Genomic DNA, 19,496 nt, shown 5'->3' on the forward strand with positions numbered 1-19,496 from the left:
GAAAGCTAGTGCTTAATGTAAGGAAAAATCCCGGATTTTTTTTTCGCGAAAAAGACGGATACCGTATTCAGTCAAGTTACAAAACATACGTCAATCAACACTTCAGACGACACAACAATATTATAAATGTCAGCATAACGCTACAATCCTACTATACATCGTATACCGGGCTTACTTGTGAACTTGTCCAGCGCAATCCCCTGAAAATGAAGCTTCAAACCATACTCGAGTCGGCAATCATTTTCGTGCCATCTTGACCCAAATATTTGAAGTTCGCCTTTTGCCACAGCCCAAGGAGATATGAGATTTTTTTTTTATTAATGCTTAAAGTTAAACAGATTTTTATTCACATCAAGTAGCGCTTTGGATCTAATAGACTAAGAGCTGGTGAACGTCAGACCTACGTCATTTTATAAAAGCTGAAAGTTTGTCAGCGTATGCTCCCAATATAGGATAGATGTTGGTGAATCATGAAGTTTGGGTTGTTTGATTCACTAGTTAGTAGTACCCCTAGTCAGCGTAGGAGTTGTGGTAGGAGTGAGTGATAGTGGTGATAACGGGTAGGAGTGCTCAGGGTGAGGGAATTCCACCCTCTCACTACGGGAGGGTTATACATGGTCCTTCGTCGTGGCTTTGGCAGCTATCCTAAAAAAAACTGTCTGGCAAGGAGTTGGAACTGTCAGAACTTTCTGGCTGATGTGAAAACAACTTCTAATCATTGCCCAAATATTATACATAAACATCCGATTTTATGGTATAGTGCTCTAGAGACATACAGCCAAACATTACATCCATAAAAATAAAGTCTTCATAAGAAATAATGCTTTTTGGTTATGAAAGCCTTTCAATGTCACTGAAATAAAACGGGTCTTCGAACTCCTCCTATATTCATCTGAGTAATTTCGTTGCGGGTCCAATGACATTTTAACTTTCCCCCGGGACAAACTTGACCTTCTGGTTAGGTTTTGGCGGTCAAGCTGTAGATCCTGGCCACACAGGAGTTGCAGCGGTGAGAAAGAGAGGTGGGAATAGTCCGGTGGCCCGGTGCAATAAAATAGACTGACGTAATGTCCTGGCTGAAATGTTTGAGCTAAAACAATACTTCACAACACAAAGCGGCATGGTGTCGAAATATTTACGCTTTTATACGTCGCCTCTATCCATCACTTGTGCCTTTGACACGGCTGTGTGTTGTGTCAAGCTCTGGGTCTGGACATGGGAAAGTGGTCACTTTATCGGAGTACTTTTCTTTAATGAGACAATAAATTCTATACTTGGATATTATTAATATTACACTATAATTCGGGCCGCTTCAAAGAGAGTGAATAGGCACTTACAGCATCTCACTTAACATTACATGTGATTGCAGCTAAACACCGGCTTTGTGGAAAACCTTGGGGGAGGCCTTTGTCCAGCGGTGGACGTCAATTGGCTAAAACCCGTTTGTGAACTTATGAATCACGACTGTAGTAACATAGCGTGTTTTTCTACTCTAAATTACAGTTAAAACGAAACTTTAAGGCTGGGTAAGATAATAATATGATACTTTAACTTTAACAAACGTCAAAAATATGTCAAGCTCCACCGCGTTATCGTCAGTTACCGTTAAAGTTAGATGGTACAACTCAGCCTAAAATTTATCTAAATTAGACTGAAGATATTGAGGTATAAAATTTACGTCAAATCAACTATTTTACTCGAGTGTGTAAGTATATCCGTATATCCCTTGTTACGTGAACAGGCGCAGAGAGAATGAAAAGAAAAGCGATACCTTATTTTTAATATTCCTTCACGTGTCAACTTATGACGGAATCAATAAGACAGTCCAATATGAACGGGAGTGTTTTGTTTTATTAGGTAAGTGATAGGCATGATGGCACAAAATACCTACCTTTTTGAGATGTTTCAAAACGCTGTTTTCTTGGGCCCAGAACAGACGGTGAAACGCAACTGCAACGAAACTGCAACTTTCTGATGATTCTTATGAATGAAACTGAAACTGAAAGTTTCAAACTGGTCGCGTCATGTGTAGTCTCTCAACGGACGCTATGGCAGAAACTTAGATGCAACTCAAAAGTAACTAGCAGTTGCAGTTTCGTTGCAGTTGCGTTTTACCGTCTGTTCTGGGCCTTAGACTGAGTTGGACCACCTTTCTTTGATCGTAACTATAACCTTAACCGGCGTTTTTTGTATGGAGTTTGACAGATGTTTGACGTTTATTAAAGTAAGATTGTGCAACTCAACCTGATAGTACCTATACTACCAATAAATAAATTCAAGCGTGTCATCGCTTTGGTATGTATTATGGTAAAGAACTGAACTACGTACCTACCTAAATAAAATGTAGCTATACAAACCAGAAAATCCAGGTAAAACACAATCCCCCTTACAAATAAAACTTACACGCTCGTTGAACAGTGTTTTAAAATGACGTTTAGTATGGAAATGTCATTTTAAAACAGTGTTCAACAACTGTGTAACTTTTTAATAGTAAGGGGGAATATCTCTATCCACTGGATTTTCAGTACAGACAAGATTATTATTAAGTATAAGACCTACTATAACAAAAGGATCAAACATGATTAACATTCAGACAGAATAGTCAATTGGGTAATCAAATCGTATATTGAAATTCGGTCACCTTGATGTAACAAAAAAGAATTTGTAACTTCTAGTTAACAAAAGAATAATAGATAATAAAAATTTACAACACTAAACAGACGTCACGGAGGAAATTAACATACTAATTACATTAATTTAAGTAATTAATTTGTCTAACTGTATTAAGACAATGAGTAATTCGTCTACAGCTTCGTGAGGATGACAATGAGTTTAAGAAGATGTTATTTTAAGGACAATTTAAACATGTTAGACAACGAGCAATGTTCCTCAGATTATTGCTCAGTAATAGAAATACGTTTATGATGTTCTGTAGACAATTTTTAAAAATTAATTATTTCATTCGTACTTTGACCGCCTCTGAAGTCTAGTGGAAAAACCACCAGTTTCAGATCCTGAGCTCCCGGGGTCGACTCCCCGTGAGGACAAAATTTTCTGCAGACAAAACATTATCTAAAATTCTGAATTAATTTTAAATTGTCTGCAATGTTAACACATTGTTTCTGTTTCTTCTTATGGTTGAGGTTTCCGGGTGAAGCTCGCATCCACTTTCATTTCAGCTTGATCAGATAAAGCCTCAACCACACTAACGCGTGAAGATCACCATCGCTGGCGCGATCAAAGGCAATGACAGGTCGCGAGGATGTCATAGGTCTTTGATCGCGCCGTGATCGCGCCTGCGATGGCGATCTGCACGCATTGGTGTGGCTGAAACATTAGATGTGGGATAAAAGTATGGTTTTTAATCTTGTACACTGCTATGGACCTCTAAATATCTCATTCAAGTGGCACTTAGCAGGCTCTTACACCCTGCCCCAAAAGATACGAAAGTGTAATACAAAGACGCGTGACGCCAGACTGAAACTTGTTCGGGCGTGTTCTTCCAACTGAAAGTTCTTATTTCCGCGAATCACCATCGGTCGGCGATTTCATGCGAATCAGTGACTCTACATAAATAATACAAGAGATGACCTTACGCTATGCTGGTGTTACAAGAACTATATTTATTCATACCATTGAGTTGAGTTTGTTTGAACAAGTATCAATTTGTTTTCAATAAATCAGAAGTTTCAATGTGAATATTATAAAGGAGTTCCTATAGACATTTTCTGGACACGCTCTAATACCTACTTACCATTACATAAAAAATGTTAAAATTGTGAATAATAACTTCCTTCTTTTACTCCGAATAAAAAGCTAATCTCAGATCCTGAAAGTACCTACATCAGTCAGTAGATAGAATGACGTGACGAATTTTACTTTCTCATGTTTTTCTCATTTAGAACACGGTTAAATTGGATTTTATTCTGCTTGGCTCACGCCACATCTAAATTCATGACGGAAATTATTCCTTGATGAGTCTAAATGTGGCGACGAGACACACTTTTTCATATTACCCTATGCTTATGAGGTTATTGACCTTTATAATTTTATTTATAGAGTTAGAAGACAGATTTAGGACAGTGGGATGGTAAGTAAGAGTACCATTCCGTAGCTTATCATGTTTGAAATACCAATGTGTCTGACATCTTTTTGAAGTCGGTAGAAATGGATTGGTATTTTAAACTTGATTTGCCCTTAGAACGACCGTCAAACTGACCTTCACTGTATCTAATTTTAATTAGTGTTATAAATATTTCAGTCGCACCTGGCACAGTCTTTCAAGCTGACTGCTATTTTCTATCGCCTTAACTTCATCCAAAAACTTCTTAAAGGTCATGCCACCTGCGATTTAAAACTCTCATTTTGCAGATGTGTTTTAAACATTAACAACTTTTATAGACCTAAAAGAATACTGACCGAATGATTAGCTCCTGAAAAATGTTCTAATGTACTTATGTGTATGTGGTTTCAGCAAAGTAGAATAGGACCACCCATGGATCCATGGTTGTCATAAAAGGCGGCTAAGGGACAAATATGTAAACATTAAGGCCCCCCCAACCCGTTCGGCCAGCGTGAAGACTGTAGGCTAATGCTGGATTTCTATATTCAATCCCAATCCAAATTATACGAATTTGGATTGTCAACTGTCAAATTTTAATATGTTTTTGGCCAAAATAACTGCGGTTTTTGATGTTTTTACATTTTTATATTGTTTATAAGACTATTTAAACAATATTAAAGTGTAAAAGCATCGAAAATTTTGGAAATATAATCTAAAACTGAATTCAATTTGACAGTTGTAATCCGGATTTGGACAAGGATTGAATATGGGAATCGGGCGTAAATCGGCCTTTGGTAAAATAGAGAGAGCGTGTCCTACTGTGAAGACTAAGTGGCCTGATAATGTATACGTATATATACGTTTTCCCTGTATTATAGGTATAATACAGGGTGGAATTTTGTAATTCCACCTAGAAGGAAAGTACTGTTAATACTGTAGATAGAAAATTTTACCTAAAGAGAACGTTCCTTTATTTTTGAAAAGAAATAGAACTGCATTCAAAGATTTCCAAAAATTTGCTTGCCACTATTTTTTATTTTTAAGAGTACTTTCCCTCCAGGTGGCATTACAAAATTCCACCCTGTTTAAGCAATAGCAGCAAACTTTCGTATAATTCAGCATTTATTTTGATATCCCACTCAATGTTTTTATTAAACACAACATTCTGAGCCTATCGTAGCGGAAATTGTATTACTGTTTTTCTTCCAATCTCATAAAAACAATATTATTGTGTATCGCAAATTTTCTTAGGAAAATCCATGAAAACTCTAACACAAGACGTATCCCACGTTTCTGAAAGCAAACTGAGGTGGATATTTCTTCAAATAACATACGATCTCATTCTGGTGCCTCCAGCTGCACAAATAAAACTTGGGATTGCATGTGTATTGCATATTTAATGGTGACGTACAGGTACGAGAAAATTTCGCGACATTTCAGGGGAAAATAGTTTTTCAGGAGAAAAACGTGATGTTTAAACAAACAAATTGAAATTGAATTCATTGGCATCCTTGATTCTCCGCAGACAGACTTTTTGTCATCCGATAGTTTGGTCGAGCTGTTAATTAATCAGTATTTAAACATGTAAGAAAGTGCGCACATTGCACTGATTTGCCATCGGCCGATTCTTCATACAATTTGAAAGGCGACCCAACTATCGGCAGACTAAAACTGTTGTCTGCGGGTTACGAAGACTAAGACTAGGCGCAGATCATCGATTTTTAGTTGGCCGATAGTTAGGCCCGATTTTGATTTGTATGAAGAATCGGCCAATAGTCCAGTCAATAAAGTATTATAGATGGAAAACTGTAGAACACAATTTCTGACCTTGGGACTTTATTTAGCCTAGTTAGGAGGTGAACATAGCAAAAGTCCCCGCCCTTAGCCCTTGAGCCGGCGGGGTGAGGTTGGTTTAAAGGTACCACTTTTCGGTTTTTCGCTTAATCCTCGGAAACTATGCGTCCTAGTGACATGACTACTATGAACCAAATAAAGCTTATTCAATTTGCTACAGGCGAGACCGTCAAGTTTTTCTATATCTTGTATAGTTTTTGCGGCATCTGCTCTAGAAGGTCTGTAAAATTGGAAATTTTATTTTTGTCTTATATGTTCCTATCAGGAGAAAATCGACTAAATCAACATCGAGCAAACACTAAAGACATGCGGGAGCATGTTAAGCCTAGTTCCATGGAAGGGACTGCACCGTGCGTATATTTAGACGAACCAATTGTAGCCACTTTTGACTCCTCATCATTCAAAAATTACTGTGTATTAACACTTCAAATTTGGCTCATATGTTGAGACTTGCAAGATATACATCAGCTTCAAATTTCATAAATATGCCTTAAACGGTTCTTTAGGTATTGACGTCCAAAAATCTACATGTCTGACCTATAGACCAAATTCTAACCACTTCCAGATGACCTCGAACGTTCAAATTTTGCATCCAGAAAGGTAGTTATGTAAATACAAAGGAACAAATAAAAAACCAGTAAATTTTAACATTTCACAGGTGATAGATGGATTTTAGTGTTCTAAATGTCGATTTTTGAACGTCAATACCTAAATAACCATTTGAGGTATATTTATGAAATTTGAAGCTGATGTATATCTTGTAAGTCTCAATACATGAGCCAAATTTGAAGTGTTAATGCACAGTAGTTTTTGAATGATGAGGAGTCAAAAGTGGCTACAATTGGTTCGTCTAAATATACGCACGGTGCAGTCCCCTCCATGGAACTAGGCTTAACATGCTCCCGCATGTCTATAGTGTTTGCTTAATGTTGATTTAGTCGATTTTCTCCTGATAGGAACATATAAGACAAAAATAAAATTTCCATTTTTACAGACCTTCTAGAGCAGATGCCGCAAAAACTATACAAGATATAGAAAAACTTGACGGTCTCGCCTGTAGCAAATTGAATAAGCTTTATTTGGTTCATAGTAGTCATGTCACTAGGACGCATAGTTTCCGAGGATTAAGCGAAAAACCGAAAAGTGGTACCTTTAAACCCCCCTCTCCCCGCCGGCTCAAGGGCTAAGGGCGGGGACTTTTGCTATGTTCACCTCCTGACTAGGCTAAATAAAGTCCCGAGGTCAGAAATTGTGTTCCACGGATTTCTCTCTACACCGTCGTTAAGGCATTCATTGACTGGACTACAAATCGAATCGGCGTAATGTGCGCACTTCCATACATGCCCATACTGATCAACTGCCCGACTAAACTATCGCCCGACGAAAAATCGATGGTCTGCGCCTAGGCTAAGACGGGGTAAGACTCTACTCATGATACATAGTCATTTCCCGAATAATTAGACAATTCAATAATTCAAAATGTCAATAATACAACACCTAAATGTGCACAATGTGTGTTTATTTGAATCACTTTTTAAATCCAACTAGCTTTGGTATAAAAATAAAAATGTTACTTTAGTGCCATGCCAGGCACATGGTGTGTTTCCCACAACACGAACCATTAGGTTGTCACAACACGGCTTGTGTGGACAACTTTACCTTAAGCGCTATTGTTATAGGATAGGACCACTAGCCCTCAGGCTACGTGAAAGCTTGTAGAAATAAACAGTTATGTATACTATCTGAATCTGATGCTACTTTATACATATCGCTGTAAAACGATCTCTTCCAGACAACCTACAGAGAGAACAGAAACAATGAACAGAACTATTGTTGTCTATTTGCTATTACATAATTATAATGCTTACTTTTTATCTAAGAGTGCTTTAACATTTAGGCGATTTAGCAGCGCGACAAACGCGCAACTGACGCGCTGCCGAAAATTTCATACTATGTGACAGCATGCCTTCACATTATAAAAACGCCGCTGCTGCGCTGCAGTCGCGCTACTAACGCCCTAATGTGAAAGCACTCTAACGCCCGTTTCACATTCACGTTTTCAAATTCACAAACATTACTATGATGTCTCACAGTGCGCGTGGACGCACAGGGTGACTCACAAACCAATCACAGAGCCCTATTCAACATTGTGCGTTCGATTTGCTGCTTCACTTAAGCAAGCATCGTTTGTGAATACGGACGTAAGCTAGCTTCATGTAAACGTTCCTACTCGTGTATCTAATGGTTTAAGTCCATTATTAAATCATCTAACTCTGAAGTTACTTGGGCTAACACCGTTAATTAATTAAACTTTGAAGAAAGGTGCAGAGCTGCAAAAGTATTGAAAGTTGGTTAAAAGTTTAATGTTGGCAAGAAGTATTGTATAAAATTGGTTGATTCGTCGTATCTTTTTAACTTGATTCAGATTTCAGACCTGTAATTTTATACATGCGCATTAATTCGTTACATTATGTGGTTTAAAACTAATATAACACAAAACCTTTACAAGGCGGGAAGATCTCTCTTATATCATTCGACCTGAATAAATGTTTTTCTGTCTTTCTTTCAAAGATGGGTAGAAGACTAGACAATAATACTTAATACACTATTTTTTATCTAACTAGTTCAGATAGATAGTAAGTAATTAGCGTATGACGGCAACGGTGTCACATTTTTGCTAAACGATGGTTGTTGCTTCTCGGCAAAGGTGTGTAGGGCTTCAACAAGCTGCTCAACGCCAATTGTGCCACCCTCTCCATCGTAGTGCTTGAGCAGTGGTTAGGTCCTAATTCCATACAATGATGTATAGGAAACTGTTTTGCTTTGGTTATATCCCATTCGCTGTTACATCCATAATGTGAAAAGCCTTAAATTGTGCCAAATGAGCATGTATTATACTAATGAAGGTTTTTGTAGCCTTAACTGAACTATTCCTGTGAGAATTTTCGCTGCAACTTTGCGTAAGTGAAACATGCTCGTATAATAGAGTTTACGTTTTCCTGCAGGCACATTCAAAATGCATTTGCTTTCCAGTGGTACTTAGTTGAAAATTAAACCTATTTATGTACATTTTGCTTCCAAAGTAACGTAATGATAAACTAGGTACTTAATAAAATTGTTGTAAATTAGTTTGTGCTAGCAGCTTCAGTCAGCTTCATTTGCTATCAAGTAGGTAGGTAACTAGATTTCTTACCAATTTCTATTAATTTTTATTTTATGAAAAAATCAACAGCGCAGCGTTACAATGAATAGGTAAATCTTAAAGTAACTTAATTGTATGTATGACTAATTAGTTATAGGTTTCCCTGGACTGAACTAAACTAACTAAAGTAGGTACCTAAATCAACCGTTCGGATTACCGAGATGCAACTGTTATTTCATTACCTAATTTTCCAATAAAAACTAATCTGGGTCCTTCACCTCATTGTCAATTGGACAACGGAATCATTATGTCATTTTTTTCTCTACATAAAGTTAGGAGCTCTTGTTTAACAAAACAGGAATTTTAAATGTAAGAAAATTGGCCAAGTGCGTGTCGTGCCACGCGCATTGTAGGGTTCCGTAGCTGTCCGTCGTGACCACAATGTAATATTTCAGAAGCAAGCAATTACTTAATCTAAAGTCACTTTTAATATTTTCTTCCAAATAATTTTTACTAGTTTAGAAATTTTATAATACCTACATGAGTTAAATGACTTTTACTCTTAAACTAACTGATGTATCTTAACCATTATAGTGTTCCTTGAAAGTTCATGAAAAGCAGTATTACGAATTTTTCCAGATTTTTCAAGCCAACAAATAATTTATTTCCAAATTTTATTCTACCGTTTTGTCGGCGTGATTAATATATATACCTACCTCTACATTTACAGCTCCTCCAAAATTACAGCTCCCTTGCAAAACCTCGGACAAACAGACAGGCAGACATATCGAAACTATAAGGATTCCTTAATTGTCAGGACTACGGAATCTTAAAAACGTAGTGTCGACATGCGTAAATACAGGCACAGTAAGTTCACAGACAGCAAATCAAGAAAAATACTGCTAGGTACATCTTATGCTATTTTGAAACAAAAACGGCATAATAGACTTAATAGCTGACAAATAAAGACGATGTCTTACGTTACGAGTACGATAGTCGAGTCTTAATAATTCATACGATTGAAAGCGCCACGTGAGGCAAAAATCATAGCTTCTATAAAGATGAACTACACTGAACCGTCGCACCCGTGACATTGACAAGGGGCGCCACCATCAATACATTACCGGAAGGCGCTAATAATATCAATACTGGGTTTAGTTTTTGAATTTGCCACTTGACGTTTCAGAATCATGGCACTATACAATACACGTTTTTCACTTTGACAACTGTCAAAAACTGAGCCAGTTTGAAGTGCCTCACATTTCTTGAGCTTACTTGGTGTTAAATATTGTATGTGTACAGCCTGATGTGCTTCCAATCGATACGGTAACTTAGTTGCTGATCGGATATTGCAGCCACCGCGGCCGGCGCACACGGGCGGGTTTTTATCTGCGATTGCGAGGAAATCTTATGAACTGAAATGAGAGGTTATTACTGCCTTTTGGAAAATGGATTTTATCTGGAAATGATGTCATTTGTGTATTATTCAATGAGGAAGAGAACATCTCTTTACTGGAAGTTTGTTAAAAATATTGTTTGGTTGTTGTTGAAACGTAGTATTATACGAAAACATGTAAAGTGAATTTTAGTATGGAATGTACACGCCTCTTTATACTACTGTTCAATGCGTGTGTAACTTTGTATTAGTAAGGGTGTTTGTGTTTCCCTGTTCGATTGATTAGAATATTATTAATTATAAACTAGAATCAATCAAGAATATCTTATAAGATTGAAGATATTTTTATCAAAACTCAGAGGTGTTGTTCCCATAGTTTTGTTTTTTATTCTTTAAAATCCAGACTTGAAACTGTCTAAGGATATTTTTATTTCATTAATAACTTTAAGTCAACAGGTTATAGAAGGTCAATGAAACTCGTACATCAAGTTGCTTTTCGATAATAAAAAACTGCTTTCTGATGTCATCATGGCGATCATAGGTAGGTACAAAAGTTAATAAAACGCAAACGCATCAAAAGTAAAAAGAGTTCCACTCGTGAGTCTCACAAGTTCACAACAGTATTAAAAAGTATTTTAAAGTAAACTCGCTCTAAATTGGCTTCGAGACTCCGTCCGCCATTAAATTAGACTGGAATTTTTCCATTGAGCTATAACTTGGTTGGGCCTACGAGGTTAGTCGGGTTATTATCCGATTATGTTCCACGAAGTTTCTGTTTATACCGGATTAGTAGTGATGTGGAAGGTAAAGTTGCTTAGATTTTAGGTCAAGTTAAATTCAATTAGCTGTATTTCAGCGCCAAAATTAATATAGTTTCTATTTAAAAACAATGTTTGAAAAGTCTAGAGTTTCACACCCAAAAATTGGTAATTTTGCCAAAAAATAAGACAGACTGTTTAAATGACAGTATGCAACTGCAAAATGAAAATAATGTAGAGATGGTCCTCCCTAATTATATTTCTGTCTGAAATTGAAATTTACAACTACTGAAAGCATCTGGACAGAGCAGGATCGGTCATGGTGGAAATCCTTGAGTGACCTTTGTCCAGCAGTAGACGTCATTTAGCTGTAAACGAAAGAACGATTGGCTTCAACCAAATGTCCGTTCGTTCGTTTCGTTTTCAATCCCTGCTACAATAGATTAAAAAAAAAACGACGCGTACCATAAATGCTACATATTATTTTCTTCAGATAATCAAGTATTTTACGAATTGGTACATCACTAGCCAAGCACGTAATCTGGGGATTGGGGATTTAATAGTTGGTCTACTGGACTATTGATGCATTAACTCGAATCAGGAGGGACAGCTGGCTTTCAATGAACGCTACATGTGAAAACCTATGGCATACATACAGGGTGTAAAAGCATGTCAGGATAAATTTAATCTATATTACAAACTGGCGCTTAAAACTCGACGCTATTTTGTTCAAAGAGTCAAAGGGTATAAGGTAAACCCCCCAAAATGGTCTGGTCTGGTGCTGTGGACCCCAAGACGTTGGAGGCTACCGAATCAAAGATGATAATTAATGAAGTACCAACAAACTTACTATACTATTAATCGTACATCGTCACATGGTAGGTACTTCAGGAGCCATGCCTTTTAAACTACCCTAGATGTATACGCCAATGCCTGTAAATTGTTTTATATTTTAAAATCGGATCAATTAAAATCTGCAAGTTTTTTTTTCTACTATTTATTCAGTTTAGACCACAAGTGGCACTTATGAACGTCAAATATAAAAAAAAGGTAGCCCTTATGGGATGGGACACTTTACGTGTCTCCTTATCTTTTGGGCCCTACCAGCGCTTCGAGACAAACATAATATGGCAAGTGCTGAGAAGAAACGCCGGAACAAACTCAGTCAACTACTTTGAGCCTAGTTCTCTAATCTTTACTTTAATCACAGAATAAGTAATAGTACAGGCTTTAATATCATTCAGTTATTATCTTACAGAATGTTTATTAATTAGGTTTTACTACGTGTAGGCATGTATTAGGTACCTACCTACTTTATTTCTTAGCTTACCATGAAATAGTAAAATGTTAAATTAGATAATATAATTTGGACTCTTCTTCTTCTTCTTCTTCGGTCCCTCATTGATGAGGATCGCGACCACATATAGTGTTCCTCCACAGACTGCGATATGTAAGCTGTGTGGACCGCAGGATGCAAGCTTCCGCCCACTCTTAATTAATTTGGACTCCACAAGTAGGCAAAAGCAGGTAGGTAAAAGCAGTTATGTGTAACTTTTATTTGAAATGACTACAATAACATTGTACTGAACAGAAAAACGTCTGTTATTGTTGAAAAGCTAGTGAAAATTATTTACACCCTGTATAGCTGAAGTTCGCGATTCAAAGTTATTAGGGCGGCGAAACTTTGTGTGAGACCACTCAAGTAGGTAAGGTATTGGACGAGCTACTGCCGAATCGATCGATAGGTAAGTACTTTATGCTGTATTGACAGTAATGGCATGATTGAGTCGATTCTATATAAATGATTAAAATATTGATCTCTATCTTAGTAAAATACTCGTAAATTAACACCAAATTATAAAATTACGTGTCTTGTACGCCATTTTATAATTTTCTAAGTTCATCAAATAAATTGTGTTGGTAAAATAACATACGTATTTCGCAAAGCAAGCCGACTACGGTAATCAACTGATAGAGAAAAATATTCACAAAACATCAAGCAAACATCAAAAGTATTTCCACGACTCAATTCCGAACTAATACATTCACCATCACATTTCTATTCAAAAAATACATAGTCATCTCTCACGAGAAAAAATATCATTCGGAAATTTGCGCCTATATTTAATATTGCGGCAAAATGAACTTCAGTCAGCACATTGCTAACGTTATTTCCATAGGCGTTCAGCATTCAGCTGTAACGTCACAGAGTAGAAAATTAAGTAGCCGACAATCTGGGAATGAGAAAATGGAAGTATAGCCTGACCAGGAACATAAAAACCCTCGCCATGTTGCGGAAAACTAATGGTACTAATTTCTTTTAATGGCAACAGTAACTGAAAACTTCATTGACATGTCACCATGCATGTCAGTCTATTGTTGTCAAAGTGTAAACAAATTTTATTTTAAATGTGTGCAATTGATTTCGTGAATTAAATTGCTAAAATATTTTTATAGTCGTGAAAGAAAAGTGGTTCACGATGTGTTAATGTATTTGTCGAAGAGAAATACTAAGGGTTCGGACAATATTTTCATTGAATAATGTTTCCGACAAAGGTTGTCAAATTGACTGACATGTTTATCGTATGGTACAGTCCACTATGAAAATTAGCTGTAGTCTGTTTCAACTACCGGGTCTAATGATGGAGCTGGAAGGTAATTCGCAATAAAACGACACAATCGCATCAAGTTTGGGTTTGGTTCAATTTTAATTTCTGTGATGGGTCTGGGTGTTAATATGTATAATAAGTTTGTATTTACAAAAAAAAAATGTATTTAAGTATGTTTATATCCGTTTTCTAGTGAGCGGATACTGTGAATGTACGTCACGCGGGGTCACGTGACCGTCGGCGACACTCAATATTTAAGCGAACTTTGAATGCCTATAAAATCATAACTACTGGGTATTTTTGAATGAAATAAAAACTAATGTATTTGTAAATGTAAAAGCCTAACTGTAACATAGGTTTCAAGTGATTTTGCATACCTAGTAACCTTCTCAATTAGCCCGTAATCCTGAATCCTGATACATAAATTTAGCCTATTAATTTAACACATGTACGACTGTACTCAGTGTTGCACTATCAAATGCAATTGAAGCGCCTCTGTGCCAGGGTTTTTATGTTCCTGGTCAGGCTATAAAGTCATTACTGAGATAAAAGTTTTGAGATAAATCGCGTTAATTAGGTTTTTGGAGTTATCACCAAGTCTTCATTTAGATAAGTTGTTAACAAGTTTTAAGAAGTGCCTATGTAATGTAATATGAAATTAGTAAACTTATTAAGTTCAGTAGTACCTACTTGCTTAATTTATTTTTCCTTGTTCGTAGATCTACTTCACTTAGATTCAGTCACTACTTTATCAATGAGGAGTGAGATTGCCATTTTATATTTTTCAAAGCCTATAGAATAAACAGCTACCTATGTGGTGATCTTCTATACTAGACGTCGCAGGTTCGATACCTATAAATATTGTGTCCTACATTGGTCCAGGTGTGGATAGAATATTTCCAAAAAGTAAGCGTTTACCAACCTAATATTCTTTTTTTTAAGATTAACTATTAGTAGGTAGTTTGTTATTGCACAAATTACTAATACATCCGTTAGCCCCTTGTACCAAGCTAAATATGCTTGTGTCGCAAGTGAGCTCAACACAAAAGTCGAGCGGCAGCGGGGACCGAACCCGCGTTCCCCGGATGACGACTCGGCCAGACCGACCCCTTCACCGTTCGGTATTGTCTATTAGCTTTGCACAGTACGGGACTAAGCAGATGGTGACTAATACAGATATGAAAATGAAGGGTTGTACTGAAACATCCACTCTGTGATACAGGTGAATGTAGCACGGAAGCAAAAGGGTGCTAATGGACACTGCAAATTGGTCGGAAACGCAATTTCAAATCTCTTTTGCGATATGAGTGCCTCGATAACCAGTTTGCACGGACTAGCCACTTTTCATGGAACTTTCAGGTTGGTTACTGAAGTGTTATGGGGAATGAGCTGGAAGGCACAGATTACAAATCTATAAAAACGACCCATTGATACAGGTACCTACCTAACTTACCTTGAAAACTTGTTGTGATTTTATAATTATAACCATACTAGCGGCCGCCTGCGACTTCGTATGCGTGGATCCCGTTTTACTCCCTTGGGGGTGGAGTTTCGTAAAATCCTTTCTTAGCGGATGCCTACGTCATAACATCTACCTGCATGCCAAATTTCAGCCGATCCGTCCAGTGGTTTGGGCTGTGCGTTATTAGATCACTATGTCAGTCACCTTTGAGTTTTATAAATTTAGATTGGTAGATATTTCCTTACAAATACATTTATAGGGTCTTGTTTAAACACGATGCTCCGAAAATAAAAGGCAGACAACACATAAAGTAACTTATGGTTGCAATGCATCTAAAAACACTAAGTACATAAATGAAAAAAGTTTATGTTATGTTTGTTCTAGAACTAGAAATAGAATCCAGGAAATCTCGACTGCATCGCAAGAAGCTACTCTCTTAACTAATATAGGCCTAGTAACTCAGTCAGTGCCTGACTGGACGACACGGGTAATGGTGACATTGTCATTAATGACGTGACAGAGCATAGAAGCACATTAATTTGAAGTCTCGCTGACATATGACATCCCTAAAACACCCTCTTGTGTCGCTCCTAACACCATTAGGTATTTTGATGAATTCGAAGTTTAATAAAGTGTCGAGGTTCGATCACAGTATAACAAATTTTGGCCTGTCTCCAAGACTAACTATGACTCATCCAATCCATAATTTAACGTTAAGTTATTATCACAAACCTGATTTCATCCCAGATTTGGCACTGAGAGCTGCAAGTTGTTCGTCCCTAAAATGTGGCGGGCTTTACCGAATGCCGAACTTCTGCAATTGTCAGGGGCAGACGCCAGCTCTGATACACGGCAACTTAAGTTTTAACGTATGATGCACTGGAAGAGATGATAATAAATAAATAACTAGCTATTATTAACTAAAATTTCAAAATTACATAAAAAACTGCCTGTCTTCATTAGGTCAACTTAAGACTGTAGGCTCTTTTCAAGACACACGTTCAAATTTGGACTATTGGAGGGTGTTATTTTTTCTTTAAAACGAAAAGATCTGCGTCAGAGTGCTTTAAGCACGAACAAAATTATTCTTTCTATGTTTTACGGTAAGTAAATGTTTCCTTTGTATGAAAAATAAAACGGCACCGCTACGGTTGTACTCGTATATAATACGACTATACGATCACGAGAGTCATTCGTGGCCCAGGGTACAGGACCCGACTTTTATGCGTTTAGGTACCTGTCGCATTAGTAGAAACACGTACCTAACTTTGAAATAATTGTGTAGCACTTCCTCCATGTCAAGTTAAATAGCAGAGATGTTATGGATATCCGTAACCATAACCAAAACTATCGGATATCTGAAATAAAAAATCATCCGTAGTCGAAACCGATTCAAAAGTTTCGGATAGTTTCGGATAAAGGTGGAGTCTAAATCTTAATATTTTTTAATATTTGTTACTTGTCTGGCATTCCCTGGAACCATCTTATACTTATCTCTGCCTGTTTTACCCTTATCATAGGTGTCGTTGTATTACATAAAAGTGGCTATGTGGGTCGCGTAGCATCTTGCTATTTGAATTTTACATTTTTAAAATTCTAATACTTATCCGTGACCGAAATTATCCGAAATTTTCGGATAATCCGAAATGATTTCATATCAGTAACCGTAACCGAAACCGGTATAATATTATTTTAATATCTGTAACCGTATCCATAACTGAAACTTCATATCCTTAAAATCCCTGTTAAATAGCACCAAAAAAGTTTTTCAGTGTAGATAATCTAAATCTTACTAACGTATTCATTACTCTACATCTGTGTCGGGGCCGGTCGTTTCAACTACCCCTTTGGCGATCTCTGCCAAGAGATAGAATTTAAAACGAAAATTAGAAGAACTGCTGCACTGCTAGCGATAGGTGCAGACAGACTCCATTTTACTATGAAAATACTTATTCATTATGTTAAGTTGATAGACTGAAAAAGATTTTGAAATTGATTTGGTAAACATCTTGAAACAGAAATTTGTTTCTATACAGATAATTGACGGTTCGTGCTATGCTTTGCAATATTTAGTTAATTTCATTGTTAATTGCACATCAACTTCAATTTATTCTTAATTATCAAATATCTAGCAAACTTTTCAATTCCCTGGATACAGCTTGACCTGTTGATGCTCATAAAAATTTTGACTCTGATTTTCATCATCATTTATTTTCAGAGGACGTCCTGAATATAGGCTTTCCCCAATGATTTCTGATTGGCCGGCCTGTATCCAGCTCCTACTTTATGAGGTCATCTGTCCACCTCGTGACTGGTGACTTTGGTGTAGGTACAAATGTTAGGTGCCAAATAAGCCACTCCAAAAAATAATACATTTTGTTATTATTCCAACCCAACAAAGCTGGAAGGTCATACAACTCATATTTCGTAACTTGTTCGTAGTTTCTACGATCCATCATCGTGGCATGTGCACTCACCGAGTTCAAATACCTCTCTGTGTTTGATAGGGTTTCTTCTAAAACTTCTAGTTGCTTTCACGTTCATGGGCATTACGATCTACCACCGCCGACCCGCCGATATGAGTCGACAACTTTTTACCCGACTACGGCAAAGCCAAAGGAGGGTTATGATTTTGACAGGCTATGTATGTATGTATGTATGTATGTATGTTCATGTGTTCCCTCGTAACTTCTAAACTACTTATCAGAATTCGACAAATGACATATCATTAGAAGCGTCTTAATTGTCCGCTGGTTATAGGCTATATGGGGTTTCACAAAATCTAATGTGGCGCCCTCTAGCGGACAAAACATACAGAGTTAAAAAATAAAGTTAAGATAAATATGCCGTGTTTGGTATCATTTGAAAGCGCTTTATTTGTACATTTTGAATATATATATATTACTAGCATTTGCTTGTGACTTTACCTGTATTCAAGGGCTGATTGCATATAATTCACATCTTTTCAACCGACTTCAAAAAAGGAGGAGGTTCTCAATTCGACCCGTATGTTTTTTTTTTTTTTTTTCTATGTTTGTTACGCGATAACTCCGCCAATTATGAACCGATTTGAACAAATCTTTTTTCGACGTATAGGTAATACCTCAAGGGTGGTCCCATTTAAATTTAATAATAAAAAAAAACTACGCCTTTCCAAACGTGAAAATTACTATGCAACTACATTAGCAACTTTGTTCAGTTCAGTATTCTGAAAATCTTGTTTTATACTTTTTCAGCGTCGTTTTTTGTCGTAGTTGGGTTTTAGTTTTTTTACTTTTTATTTTGACATGTCAAAAGTCATAGAAAGTAAGTACAAGTTTTGAAATAAAGCCGCCGACATCAATCTGCTGGCCTGTCGGCGGGTATTAGATTGATGTACAACCTATAGAACATCACAGGACATTCGTATTGTGTGTAGTTGTCGCAATTCACGAAGGAGAGTGAGCTTTACATGTGTGGTGGCTCGCTACTGTTCGTTTATCAAAAGTTTTGATAGACATTACACCATCGTTAAGTGCTTACACACACAAATAAAGCTCACTTGCCTTCGCGAGTTGCAAGAACTTTAATAGTTTACAACAGTAATTTTTATTTTTTTTTAATTTATTTGGGTAAAAAGGCAGTATTGAAGTACAGTAGCAAATAAATAGTAATAATATACCAATATTATCTAAATTCAACACCAGCATCATTTACCACAGTTTAGATAAAACAGTTAAACTTGTGTTGAGAGTGGTCGTAGTAAACACTTATTACGTAGGTACAGGCGGTAGCACATCGAAGGAGACACTGTGGCATCTTCTGCGGCTGTCTAAATGCCATTTTGTAGCAAAAATCGCATGTAGACAACCACATCCATCATACCAACAAATATCAAGTGCATGCCCATGGCAAGTGACCTCCTCAAACTTATGACATATCTTATCTGCTCTTATGTTATTGTATTTGATCCTCGAGTAGGCGTCTCATGTTCGGAATCTTTAGTAGGTAGACTATAATGATACTTACTACTTAGGTACGTACTTACATTCATAAATGAATCACGATCACTTTAGAAGGCACATTTTTCTTCCAGCGCAGCACAGCAGCGGATGTCACTCACTTGATGAACATCGGAAATTACCACATGTATAACACAAAATTATTTAAAACTTTCAGGAAGCAGTAAAATTGTGCTTTCGTCAATCAGTATATTGATGCTGAGAAAAAGGA

Source organism: Ostrinia furnacalis, unplaced genomic scaffold (genome assembly GCF_004193835.3).
Source record: "Ostrinia furnacalis isolate ACB-3 unplaced genomic scaffold, ASM419383v2 OfSCF0387, whole genome shotgun sequence".
NCBI lineage: Eukaryota > Metazoa > Arthropoda > Insecta > Lepidoptera > Crambidae > Ostrinia > Ostrinia furnacalis.